General features: G+C 43.6%; 1 protein-coding gene across 1 annotated transcript in view; it reads right to left on the bottom strand.

The window, feature by feature from the left end:
• LOC311228525 (fibronectin-like) overlaps positions 1-10,000 on the bottom strand; it is a 156,804-nt gene that overhangs the window by 106,374 nt on the left and 40,430 nt on the right.

Here is a 10,000-nt window from a genome sequence, read left to right on the forward strand (position 1 = left end):
TAGATTTGTTCACAGCGAATCATCACGCAGTATTCAGGTCAGGTGACACAATATGGCTGCTACCCAGAACTGATCTGTCTAACTATGTAGTGTAGTCTTGGCTCAAAGTCATGTTTAAAGATGGATTTCTTGGATGATTTATGTGAGTGAGTTTATGTCCTTTAGCCAAGAAGAGAAAAGCTGAAGCTGATTACGGTAACGTAGCGAAAATGTGGCACGCAAGTCCGGTTAATTTGCAATCTCTGTGGAGTTATCCGCTTTTGCCAAAAAAAAATGTATTTGAAATAAAACCGGTTTCCAATAAAGTTAGCTGTACTTAGTTATTTTTACTTGATTAAAACAACCCAACTGTAGTTTGATTTATATCGCCTGGAATGCACAATACAATGTTGTGATACAATTTACTGTTGTGAAAATTACTAAAAGCAGAGATATTGATTCTTGCAAATCAACTTTTCATATGTTCTTATCTATGCCGATATAAACAAAAGAAATCCTGTTAAAATGATGAATCAGTTAGAATTTTCTGGATTTTGGAGAAATTATAATAAACTCCATATAACAACAGCCAAACAGGCCATTACCGTGACTGACGAATCTAGCTGACGTCTTAGCTGTGTTTTGTTAACTGAATAGATGACTTGTAATACAAACAAACGAGTCACATGGCAAACAGACATCTGACATAAGCCGAGCTGATCACACTAGGTAGTTCTTCAATAAAGAACCTAAGAGGCTTCCAAACCACTTCTCCAAATACAAGAGCTGTAATCAGACCTTCTGAGCAAGTGGCTCGGTTAACCAGAAGTCTCTAGCAGATATACGGGCAAAACAATCTTGGAACAATTACTGGCTATTACAGAGCCTCAGGCTAGTGGTGGGGGTTATACAGAGACAGATGTACGTACACACGCACACACACACACACACACACACACACACACACACACACACACACACACACACACACACACACACACACACACACACACACACACACACACACACACACACACACACACACACACACACACACACACACACACACACACACACACACACACACACACACATACATACGTTTGATGCATATGCGCACAGACAGGTGCAAATACACACGAAAACACACACTAGAATTATGTGTTTTCAACAGAAATATGTGCAGAAAACAGTGATACTGGTGTCATGGAGACAGAAGAAGAAGAGAAAACACAACTGGAAATAATTGGGTTTTTTACAACCCAAAAAAACTGTGTTTTTTATTTTAGCCTTTATTTAAACAGGTAACATCACATTGAGACTGAGGTCTCATTTACAAGTGCAACCTTGTAAACTCCGTTTTGGAGTAGCGCCAAAACTCGCCGACAACAGTCGTGTAATTTGCACGGAGCCGTTGTTGCGAAAACGCCCATGCGCAGTAGATTACCATCTGCGTGCCCTTCCGGTGACAACAGTGTGGGGTGTGTTGTGTGTTTGGGACATAGCTCCGTGTCCCAAATAGCTGCAGCTACCATGTGTTGTCAAGTTATTGTTATAAGGACCCCAGTCCAAGCTACAACAGTCTGCATTCCCTTAACAATGTTTGTATTGAGCCGTATTGTATTGTACCCATTATGCAATATGTTAAATAAAGTTTACATCCATTCATTCTGCTAGCATTACCGATTGCATGAGCAGCTGGCTAACATTAGCTATCAGACCCTGTTTAGCTCAGAGCTCCTCTTTCAATCTTAGGCTGAGGTTACACCTTTCGTATCATCTTCGTATTGTTTTCTTATAACGCATCGCCGCGTATCGCCGCGACGTCATGCGCCTCGAGTCACACTTTCGTTTTTTTTTTCGTTTTTGTCACCAGAGCACACTGATGTAGTACACTGCCAAAGCAGTAGGTGGCAGTAGGTGGCAAACATGAAGGCAATTTCAACCAATCAGAACGAATGTGCCAATACACTTCCTGGAAGCTCCAGCAAAATGTCAATAAGGCAGGCGCCTATGCCGCGCCACCATCTTGCTCAATGCAGCAATTCTTTTTTCAGCAAAGCCTAATAAAAGTGCAATAAACAAAACGGATACATTCACTGTGTGTTCTGCCTGTCATTTGTTGATGAAACAAAACTAACATCACACAAGTGACCACCAAGAGCGGATAGTTTAGGCTAAAAAACGATCGGTTAGCATTGTAGCATTGTTAGCTGCATGCTAACGTCAATGGAGTACGCCATTATAACAATATAGCATTGTGGCTAGATAGCTAACGTTAGCTCACGCTACTTAGCCAGCATCAAAACTGATGATATCGCGAGCTATCAGTAGGTTAGATAACATTAGAGACAACGCTGTGTGTATTAAACAAAGGTGAATAGATGACTGGGCCATTTTGTTTAATGCTTCTTAAGTTGAAAGAGGAACTCTGAGCTAACAGGGTCTGAATCCTGATAGCTCACGTTAGCCAGCTGCTCATGCCATCGGTAATGCTAGCAGAATGAATGGATGTAAACTTTATTTAACAGTATTGCATATGGGTACAATACAATACGGCTTCAATACAAACAATTGTTAAGGGAATGCAGACTGTTGTAGCTTGGACTGGGGTCCTTATAACAATAACTTGACAACACATGGTAGCTGAAGCTATTTGGGACACGGAGCTCTGTCCCAAACACACACACACACACACTCTGCTGTCACCGGAAGGGCACGCAGATGGTATCTACTGCGCATGTGGGCGTTTTCGCAACAACGGCTAGCGTGCTGACTACACGCTGTTTGTCGACTCGTTTTTTTGCGTATCTCCAAACGCAAACACAATTTTGCGTTTCAGCCGTATCACAAAAAAACGCCAAAAAACGCGTTTCTGTGTAGATAGGACATGAAACGTCGTCAAAAACGTATAAAAAAACGCCAGGAATACACTAGTCTAACCATAGCCTTAACAAGCATTAAACAAAACGGCCCAGTCATCTATTCACCTTTGTTTAATACACACAGCGTTGTCTCTAATGTTATCTAGCTACTGATAGCTCCCGATATCATCAGTTTGGTGCTGGCTAACTAGCGTGAGCTAACGTTAGCTTCTAGCCACAATGCTATACTGTTATAATGGCATATTCCATTCACGTTAGCATGCAGCTAACAATGTAGCTAACAAAGTCACCGATCTTTTTTGAGACTAAACTATCCGCTCTTGGTGGTCACTTGTGTTGATGTTAGTTTTGTTTCATCAACAAATGAGAGGCAGAACACACAGTGAATGTATCCGTTTTGTTTATTGCACTTTTATTACACTTTGCTGAAAAAGAAGTGCTGCATTGGGTAAATAGGCAAAGATGGCGGCGCCCGCCTTGTTGACATTTTCTTTGCAGGAAGTGTATTGGCACATTCAAGTTCTGATTGGTTGAAAATTGCCTTCATGTTCGCCACCTACTGCCACCTACTGCTTTGGCAGTGTACTACATCACTGTGCTCAGGTGACGAAACGAAAGTGTGACCCACCTCCCGCTACGTTGCGGCGAAACTCATCTGAAAATGAAACAAAAATGAAACGAAAGTCTAACCGCAGCCTTTATATCGGGCATCCAGTTTCCATCACCATGTGTTCAACTGTTGATGTGTTGACGTTCGAGTGTGACATCATCGCCTACGGCAAGCTTACACGCTCAAAACGCAAACCGTAAACAGAACCCGGAGCGAACCAAGACTGCAGTGTGTACACAAACCAGAGGGGGGAGAGGGAGGGGGGGAGTTCGCACCCAAGGACGGAGCGAAGCACCCGTTCCTAATGAGAAAGCCCCCTCAGACTCTGCTGTAGCGTGTTCCAGGTGTTCTTACCACGCTCAGTACGGACTGAGGGGATGGAATAAGTGATATTTTGAATGCGTAAGCTATAACTGGTCTTACAGTGATGTGTAAGGGGTTTACAGCCAGTAATAAATCTCATCGTGCCATGATGAGAGGAGAGACAGATAGATAGAGAGAGAGAGAGAGAGAGAGAGAGGGATAGAGAGAGATAGAGAGAAAGAGACAAGGCAAATATAGTGTTTTCTTTCTAGAAGGCTGTATCTGTCCAAGTCTAAATCTGAGTCTTCTAATTAAAAAGAAACTCACTGGACTTATCTTCTTTTGTTGGACCTTTTTAACCAGACATCCAATCCAACAGTCTGACTGACTGACTGACAGACACACACAATTCCCCCACACTATCTTTCTTTCTCTCTCTCTTCCTCCCTCTTTCTTCCCCTCTCTCCCTCTCAACCCCCCATCTCTCTCTTCTTCCCTCTTTCTTCACCTCTTTCCATCTCAACCCCCCATCTCTCTCTCTCTCTCTCGCTCTCTATACGTACCTCTCTCTCTTTCTCTCTCTCCCCCTCCCTCTCACACCAGTTAACAGCTGGATGCTATTAAAGCCAGTTGTGGCAGAAGGGCATTTAAACTCAACTAAATGCTTCATCTCATCTCAACCTGCCTTCAACTTTCCAACACGCACGCACGCACGCACACACACACACACACACACACACACACACACACGCACACACACACACACACTTGTGTGCATGACTTTCCTCTACGCAAAACTCATCTAAACTGTCTGTTTACAAACGCGACGCCTGTAATCACTTCCCTCAGCACAGACATAAATATGTTTCATTGTCTTTTCCAGATTGTCCTCTTTTTTGTTACAGATTCAAGTGACTCGTGTGAGTGATTCATTAGTTTCAGTCATACAACTGAAAGTCAACTGTAGACATAAATGCCAGCAAAGTCACAAGCTGGAGTGATGCTTAAGATGCATCTTTGGGCGGCTACGTGGCGTAGTGGGCAAGGCGCTCGCCACGAATGCAGAGACGCTGGGCTTGCCTGTTCGAGCCCAGCGCTCCACATTGCTTTCAGTTTAGCTGGTCGTTCATACTAATACACATTGGCCGTATTAGGGGGTGGGAAACTGATGGGTGGGGATCGGGCGTTGTGGACAGCGACTCCTACAGGTCGGTTGGTGTGCCTGCGCAGTAGAATCAGGAAGTGTCGGGGGCAGCGTGAGCCTCCCACGCGTTACTCCTCGCCACTGAGAGATCGAGCTGCGCAGGTGAAAAGATGTGACTGCTGTTACCTCAAGTACTGGAGGGGACTTGTGCTATGTATGACTTAGTCCACATTGCAGCCGGCTTGTGGGAGGCAAGAAACAGCGTTCGTGACAGGGGAGGGTTGAATTGGATGATACGAAATTGGGATGGGAGAAAAAATATAGAAAATGGGAGAAAAAGTGGATACAAAAAAAAGATGCATCTTTATCAGAATAGAGACAAATGGCCTCCCTATTTTCACTCAACCCTTACCATAGTCTTGTGTAGCCAGACCTCTCTCCACACTATGTTAGCACTAAACCTAACCCTTACCATAGTATTGTGTGGCCAGACCTCTCTCCACACTATGTTAGCACTAAACCTAACCCTTACCATAGTCTTGTTTAGCCAGACCTCTCTCTACACTATGTTAGTCTTATGTAGCCAGACCTCTCTCCACACTATGTTAGTCTTATGTAGCCAGACCTGTCTCCACACTATGTTAGTATGTTAGTCTTATGTAGCCAGACCTGTCTCCACACTATGTTAGTCTTATGTAGCCAGACCTGTCTCCACACTATGTTAGTCTTATGTAGCCAGACCTGTCTCCACACTATGTTAGCACTAAACCTAACCCTTACCATAGTCTTGTTTAGCCAGACCTCTCTCTACACTATGTTAGTCTTGTGTAGCCAGACCTGTCTCCACACTATGTACTATGTCTAGCTGAACCTATTATCATTCTGTTATAGGGGAATATTTGTATTTCTTGTATTTCTTTAAACCAATCACAATCATCCTGGGCGACGGTAAGCCCAGGATGCAGCGACGGTGGTCTTGCAAATTAGCGTCTCAGACAGCGGAAGGGGAGGATAATTCCCACTGAAATAGTCGGCCAATATCACGATTGTACCCACAGTCCATATGCTGAGTCAGACTACCCTTACCTACTGGAGACCTCATGGCTAACCCTAACCTCAAGTAGACGTTTTTTTGTGATAATTACATCCTACAAAACCATGGTTCACCATAACGGTTGTGGAAAATAGGTTGTCCCAAGGTGTGTGTGTGTGTGTGTGTGTGTGTGTGTGTGTGTGTGTGTGTGTGTGTCGTGGTGGGGGGGTCCACCTTCGTAACAAAAAATAAACAAACCCCTTTGTTTATCGTCCCACCTTCGCCCTTGTTATCTCTGAACACATTGTGTACTCGCTGGGATAAAGTGCAGGGTAGCAGTATCTGTACCAGTAGTATTGGATCGACACATGCTGGGGAACGATAGCCACTCCGGAGGCAAGCAGGGAATGTTGAAAATGTTATCTAGGGATGTTGTGACGTTATCTATAGTTGTTAGATGTGATGTTATCTTGATGTTAGCTGTGATATTACCTAGATGTTAGCTGTGATTTTATGTTAGCGCTTAGCTGTGATGTTGTTAGCTGTGATGTTAGATTCTAACTGTTAGCTGTGATGTTATGTTAGCTGTGATGTTATGTTAGCTGTGATGTTATCTAGATGTTAGCTGTGATGCTAACTGTTAGCTGTGATGTTAGCTGTTAGCTGTGATGTCATGTTAGCTGTGATGTTATCTAGATGTGAACTGTTATGCTATAACTGTTAGCTGTGAGGTTATATAACTGTTAGATGTGATGTTATGTTAGCTGTGATGTTATCTAGCTGTTAGCAGCAGTGATGTTATGTTAGCTGTGAGGTAATATAACTATTGGCTGTGATGTTATGTTAGCTGTGATGTTATCTAGCCAACATTCATTTAACTAGCTGGTCCATCTCTGGAACCCTTTGGAGGGCCAAACAGAATGTCACCTGCACGGATGGCCAAATGTGGCATGCGGACTGTAGTTTGGGCTTCTGTTTCTCCTGTTTGAGACAGATAACTCTACGTGACCCAAACGAGACGTGTATTGTCATCAACATACGCTAAAATGCATCGGCCCTCTTTTCAGTTGGAGAGCCAACAGAACCATGGCCGCTAAAAACATTCTAGGTTACAAACTCCCAGATTTTAGGTGTAGTGTGAAGGCAGCACAGCACTCTGTAGCTACAGCTGTAACAGGAGGCAGTAACACCACACGCTGGCACAACAAAGGCTCTGGATGGGGGGTGTATTTGCACAAGAGGAAATAGCCCCCCCAAACACACACACCTCTGCATCACTTCAAAGTCAAGGTTTCATTTTCAGCGCAGCTGAAACAAAACGCTGTTTCTCTGCAATGCTTATGGAACGGTTTATATTGTTAACAGAATATAACACACTAAGCAGCACAGTAAACACATTTTAACTCTGCCACGGTTACAGTGCAATTTGTATTATTAGCCCATTTTCATAGCAGAAGCAACACAGGGTCTATTTACCACGTGGCTTCAAAGCCTATAAATATATTTCACTGCAATGGTTGAGGTACAGTTTGTATTACTGGCCCTATTTAAAACCAGACGGAGCACATTAAGCTAGATGCCCTAGCTGTAATACCTTTGTGTGTGTGAGGGCCTGGCTAAGAACTGTAATGAAGTTCTGTCTGTAATGCACATTCCATACACTCACGTTGTGAGTTCGAGTCCGTTTCTCAACCCACGCCACATGTCATTCTCTTTCCGTGTTCTCCATAACCGTACATTAGAGCCTGTTTGTTAGTGAACGCCATGAAGTGGAGCCAGGAGCAGCCTCAGATGAACAGGGTTTCCACATAAAAAACTTTTTTTTAAAGTTAGCTTGAAATGCTAACTATTTGAATCCCGAGGTGGTTGTTACTTATCTATAGGCATGATGTTTACAATTTTTTTTTAAACAATGTTTATTGGTATTTTCTTTTTTTTTCAGTTTTACAGCATCAGTTCAACAGTTCAACAACCATACAAAAGGAAACGCTGCCAACTGCCCCCCCTCCCCTCCCCCAGACTAGGACCTCAACAAATTATTTTTTTTTTTTTTTTTACATATTTTGAGAATTTAGTAAACCCAGTTACACCCGTCTAACAGGTGCCCATACTTCTACACCAAAAAATAAATATCTAACGTTACATCTTTTCTCTTCAAAGAGCAACTAATAACATTTACAGTATCATTCATTGCAATATATACCCATCAGAAAGACAAAAGGGAGCTTCAATAATAGCCTACATCGTCAACCTACTATGTAATCTGTTCTAAGTATTGCCTAAACCCAGCCCAGCATTTATCAAAGAGATGTGGTTTTTTCTTAAGATTGAACATTATTTTCTCTGATGCCATGTACGAAGAGATTTCACTAAGCCACATAGACATGGGGGGGGGGGGGGGGGGATTCAGCACTTTTCATGATGTTTACAATTACAAGGGTTTGATTTATTTTTCTCGTGATACCAAATCTTAGAAGAAAAGACGTCAATATGGTTCGGTATATGGTATAATTCTGCTTCCTCAAAAATACCCTGTTTTCATGCAACCTACAGGCTATCAATCAGATACTCACTATATCTATACCATGAAATTCAGTCATGGGGATTAATATCAGTTTACAAATGGAATTACTATTGCCCAAATAAAAAGGGTGGATAAACTGAGTTTAGGATGGGTCTAATACCCTCCAGTACGTCCCTGTTGCTAACTCCTGAAGTCAGCCTCAAAGAGGACAGAGAGAAGAGGGAAACCAGAGGTGCTCTGGTGGAGGATCTGAGGAGAGTCCAGAGGAACGCCGGTTTCACTGGTTTATTGGGTGTCACAGTGAAAATTGTCCAATAATTCTTCAGACAGCTAAGAACGAAGTATTTCCCCGTATTAACAGAAACCACCTGGAGTCAAAGATCATTAGAGTCAAAGCTCTGTTACGCTCTGTATCTTCTGGGCGCCTGAGCCCCGCTCCTGCTCAGGCTCCTGGGAGGTCATTGACACGAGGCGGGCTGTTCTCTGCCTTCACTCCACAGCGGTGAAACACACTTAACCACCACAGTCAACCCTAACCCTAACCCTAACCCTCGCTCCACAGCGGTGAAACACACTTAACCACCACAGTCAGGACGGCTGCGTCATGCCCAGTTTTACGCCGCTGACTAAAAACAAACTTCTTCAATCAATATTTGAATAAAAAAAGAAAACTGACCTTACTCTATAGTACTATCTACTATGCTACTATTTCTATACTACTAGGGTGGCTGGTAGATAATCGCCTGGTAATCCAGAGGTTCCCAGTTCGATTCCCGCTCCTCCCAGGCAGTGTGTCAAAGTGTCCTTGAGCAAGACACTTAACCCCTAACTGCTCCCGGTGAGCAGGTTGGCACGTCGCATGGTCGCTTCTGCCATCGGTGTGTGAATGTGTGAGTGAATGGGGAAAATGTGAGGAACTAATTGTAAAGGGCTTTGGATAAAAGTGCTAAATAAATGCAGCATTTACCATATTGGAATAAAAAGAAAAACGGACCTTACAGTCTTTTACTATTATGTACGTTGCTACTATGTCTATAGTACTATCTACTACTATGCTACTATGCCTATACTACCTCAATTGCTGCTAGACGAACAACACCACTGACCCATAGCTGCCAGAGGTGCACCCCTCATGCTGTTGACCCATAGCTGCCAGAGGTGCACCCCTCATGCTGTTGACCCATAGCTGCCAGAGGTGCACCCCTCATGCTGTTGACCCATAGCTGCCAGAGGTGCACCCCTCATGCTGTTGACCCATAGCTGCCAGAGGTGCACCCCTCATGCTGTTGACCCATAGCTGCCAGAGGTGCACCCCTCATGCTGTTGACCCATAGCTGCCAGAGGTGCACCCCTCCTGCTGTTGACCCATAGCTGCCAGAGGTGCACCCCTCATGCTGTTGACCCATAGCTGCCAGAGGTGCACCCCTCATGCTGTTGTTCACAATCTGTAAGTCACTTTGGATAAAAGCATCAGCTAAATGACTAAATGTAGAAGCTTAGAGTTCAGGAGGAGGGAAATCAG

Source organism: Notolepis coatsorum, assembly GCF_963971535.1.
Source record: "Notolepis coatsorum genome assembly, chromosome: 5".
NCBI lineage: Eukaryota > Metazoa > Chordata > Actinopteri > Aulopiformes > Paralepididae > Notolepis > Notolepis coatsorum.